We start from the raw sequence: 4,983 nt of genomic DNA on the forward strand, positions 1-4,983 counted from the left end.
AGTTGAATGGTTTATACATAAATCAAGCATGTTTGTGTTTCAATTTACACTGGCTGTATGCACAAGGGCTTTGCTGTTTCTGTTGACCTCAGCTCTGCTTGCGTGCAATGCAATGTCGCATCCCAAGTTTCAGCTTGAGAGCACAATGTGCATCCAAAGTTTTAAACCTGGAAGCACTAATAAGAATTCAGATGCACACATATTACCTTCTGACAATGACAGAAATAAACTTATTCTAGAGAGAAACTGACTTTATCGATTAAGTTTTGGCCCTGAAATCACTTTGGATGCTTGTAAGGTCAATCACAATGACCTACCATATGTTTCAATAGCCTTCTGTTCTCTTTCAAATTACACAACTTTTAGTTATGAAGCTGTGAACATTTCTACTACTACCACTGACCAATGACACTTCATATGTTTCTGCTTAGAAAAGCTAGAAGCAAATTACATTCACTGTCTCTCTAGAGTCATATATTAAACAAGAGAAGAAACAATGGAAGTATTATAGCATCGTGACAAGTAAACAATGTTATCTGCTCCCTGGAATTAATGTTGGACTGTAAAGCAACAGTAGTCTGGGTGCCAGGGTGCCATGCTAGGCAAAAAAAAAAAAAAAAAAAAAAAAAAAAAAATCAGAGGTAGAAACAGACATGGAATTATCCATTCAGCTGATCACATAAAAGTGTATCTGACAAATAAAGAAAAAGACAACACTTAGTGAATGAAGTCTTCAATAAAGAGGAAAAAATTTACAACTTGTCTCCAAGAATTCATTTGCAATATATGCTAGTAGTTGTTTTCAGTTGGGTATGTATTTTGCTCTTTCAGTGTGCTGAAGAATGAATACATCCAGCCCATTAAGCTGATTATTAACACAGTTCTTAGGGACTAAAAACACATCTGGAATTTAAATAGAAGCAGCAAGAGATAGCCAAGATTAACAGTAAACTATATTTTTTAGTGGACAAACTCAATGACAGAACTGCAAGTTCTTTTTGGGAAAGTAAATAAAGTGTTAAATCTCTAGAAAAAGCAACATTTTGTTGGCATCAGTGAATTTCCAGGTGGAAGCTGCAGCCAGGACCCAGGTGTCCTTTCATCTGTTACCTAAGTAGAGCTAACCCTAAAAGTTTCATAACAAGGAAGTAACAGACTTGCATTCAGGGGGGTGCACTGAACCACGGGGGAGTGACTGACTACTTTGGGGATTCGTGGATTGAAAGAGAGTGAAATGAGCAAGATGAAATAAACCACAGAAGTATCACAGCTTTAAGAAAACCCAAACAAACCAATAAAGTCCACCAAAAATCCCCCACAATACATTTCCTATCAGTCAGAAGAGGAAAAATTAAAAAAACAAGCAAACAACAACAAAAAAACCCTAAAAAACAAATTAGGGTGAAATAAAAACACTTGAGAGAAAAACTAAGTCAGAGAAGGCCAGCCACTAATTGTTTACCTGGAATACAAAAGGAAAGCTTCTGTTTAAAGTTAATGCATTTATCCAGATTTTGAAATTTCACTTGACATTTAATTCCAGCCATTTGTAAACTATTGATTAAATTAAGGTTCTAGAAACATTGACAAAGGCAAATGACACAATACTTAAGAGACTACAAGTCACAAAACCAGCCTTGCTTCCTGAAGGCCACTGTTAGCACCCACCTTTTCTTGGGAGGATACCCTAAAAATGACACTTGTCTCCAATATAAAAGTGTTTCAGCACACTGCTTCTGGCAAATTGTGCAAGCTGTGCTGAGGCAAAAAGCCACACACAGGGTCTGTACCTCGAGACAAGTTGCTCACAAGGGCAGATCTTTAAGACATCATCTCTGTGCAGAACAGGTGAGGCAGACCCCACCACACACCCACCAGGCTGCTGGGCTCTGCAACTGTATAAACCACCAGATGAACCAGGCAATTGCTCCAAATACACCAACTGGACTGGCCCTGTGGGGACCCATTCTGCCAGGAAGGGATAACTGGACTTTGCTTGTATCCTTTCTACTCCTGGACATGCCTTTAAAGAGAAAGCCTTCACAAGGGCTCTGTGTACTAATACAGATATGGGTCCTATTCCTGTGTAAAGAGAAGTTCATGGAAGTCCCCATGAATGGGACAAAAATCTCCCCTCAGCCAAGGATCCATTTTAACTCTTCCAATTTTCAGTTAATTATTTTTCAATAGACATAAAAAGGGTCATTATCAAAGACTAAAGGGAGTTTTTCCTATCCTGCCCTGCCCCACTCAGGATTTGATGCATGTGATGGTGCACTGGGGGCTGTGTGTGAATGGTGAGTACAACTGACCTGGCAATGGGTGTGATCATTTAAATGCCTCAGCCCCAAAGTTAAGGGGAGACTGCACATAGGTATTCCTGAATGAAATCTTATCTTTATCAAACAAGGCCACACATTTGGGCCTGGAACTAGTAACAGCTGTACCTAAGCGTGTGTTATTAAGAAAGGAAATAACGAATTGGGAAGTATTTGAAGTTCTGACCTTTCACCCCCAGCACTATGATTCAAGCTAACCCTGAAGACCTGACTATGATCTATCAATGATTTCTGGTTTAGATCCCCAATAGTTAATTTGTTTCATGCTGGGAGGAGTGGCTTGATATGGTTTAAAAACTGGACTATTAGTAACGGCACATTACCTATTTGTGCAAAATCATGCACACGAACTTGCTTTAAGCACTGAATAAAACAGCAATATGTACAAGACTGTGGAAACACTAAATTGAAAAACAGATGTGACTTTTGAGAATATGAGTTTTTTTTTTTTCAGTAGAAAAGTATTCAGTGAGTTGGCAACAAAGTATTACCGGACTTCATGCCATTAAAATTAAAGTAGTATCTAATGAATTTAAAAGTAGTGGACACTTCAAAGGCCACTTTATTACATCTTTCAAAAATATTGCTGCATTAGAGATTGATTTTATCAGTTAGAAGGGTGACATTACTCAGTATTAATGAAATATAGCAGAACACTTAGGATGTACATATTTAATTTTAAATGAAATAATTTTTTATGTTTTCATGGATAATAAAGAACATTCCTTCTGAGTGGGGAAAAATGCTAAGGAGCCAGAGGTTATGGGAGAATCATTTAGTGATGTTGTAAAATCCTGGCAGCACCAAAGTGGTAATAAGTATTACATGCTCCCTTCTTAATAATTGTAGAAAGACTGCACACAAGAGCTTTATTCATGCAGTTCACTTGATCTCTATTTAAACTGAACAGATTTTTTCCCTGCTTCTCCTCAAGTTTTGATGTTATCAAAATACTCAAATTTTTCTTTGTCTACATCACATAAACTTCACAAATTATCTAAATAAGTAGCCAAGATGAAGGGATAATGTTTTCCCAGCAGCTTTCACCCTCTTAACTGTTGTTTAAGAAGAATTCTGAGATAAAAAGGAAAGGTTATTACACTTGGACAACCTTAATTCTTCAGGGAAAGATGCAGAGTTTAATAACAGCAGTCAACCATCTGCTACTCCCAAGGTTTACATGCAGATGGAGCAGCCTTGCAATTGTGTCAGCTCAGAGACAGCAGATCTCCCTTCCAGGACTGTGAAAAAGCCCTGCCAGGACATAATCCCTTCTCACCAGCAGTCCCGGGTCTCTGGGTGCCACTGCTGAGAACCCCTAATCTTCCCTTCACTAATACAGCAGCATCAAGGCTGTAATGTCACGTTCTATAGGACAGAATAAGTTGGAGTCTCATTTTAATGCTATGAGTTTAAAGAAAAGTTAACAGATAAAAGGTTCTTATTAGCTTCTTAAGTGTAGCAAGTAACTGTCCACATGGTACAGAGCATGATGGTTGGGAATGGGATGTTGTAGGAGACACGTGGACCAGTTTTCCTACAATTTTACTGGTTGCTACAAGGAAAGGAGAGGCAGGCTGGAAGCCCAGACACAGATCTTGGCCAAAGGTCTAGGAATTGACAAGTTTACACTGCAAAGAGATATGGACACATTGGAGATAGTCCAACAAAGGGTCACAAAGGTAACTGAAGGATAGAAGGCCAGAACCTCTTCTCTAACGAAAGGCTGAGAGATCTGGGGCTGTTTAACCTAGAGGAGGGCTGGGGGGATCTTATCGATGGATATAAATACCAGAAGTGCAAGCAGGACTGAGCCAGGCTCCTCCCAGTAACAGGACACAAGGCAATGGACAAAACCAGAAACACAGGAGGTTCTGTATGAACATCAGAAAATACTTTTATAGTGTGAGGGTGACCAAACACTGCTCAGGGGGATTATGGGTTCTCCATTCAGGGAGATATTCCAAAGTCACCTGGACACTGTCCTGAAAAGCTGGCTCTAGATGGCCTTGCCTGAGCAGGGGGATTGGACAAGAATATCTACAGAAGTTTCAACCTGAACCATTCTATGATTCTAAGACTAAAAAAGCTTGCTTAAAATTTTGATATAAATTTATATTCCTTGGGAATTCAGTACTCAGTCCTACTCACTAGATGACCATTTCAGAAAGTGCTTTACCCAAAGAGGCATTGCATGTTTACTCATACAGAGCTTTTTGATACCAATATTTCCAGCAAAGAAATCTCTGTAGACCATGAGTAGAAAGAGGTGGAAATGTTTTTTTCCCTGAAAGTTCTCTGCTGGAGTCAGTACGTATTTTTGAGAACATTAAGCTGAAGGTCACAGTGCTGTTCTATTTCCCTTTACCACAGAAATACTGGAAACATTTTTTTTCCTTCAGTTTTACAGAAAGTGCGAACTCCGACAGAGCATCAGCTAAAATGACCGATGCAGTGTGAGAAACTGGAGCCAAGCCTATGCCTTTTCATATGGAGGTGCCACAGCAGCTGTTTTTGTCATCAGCAGCATCAGGGATACCAAGGGAGCAATAAGAAATTTTCTGGGGTTTTTTATATCTTTGCATCAGTACAAATGACGCTGTGTACTACATCATTCAAAGACAAAGAAACTCAGGAGCGTCAA

The sequence above is a fragment of the Zonotrichia albicollis genome, chromosome 11 (genome assembly GCF_047830755.1).
Source record: "Zonotrichia albicollis isolate bZonAlb1 chromosome 11, bZonAlb1.hap1, whole genome shotgun sequence".
NCBI lineage: Eukaryota > Metazoa > Chordata > Aves > Passeriformes > Passerellidae > Zonotrichia > Zonotrichia albicollis.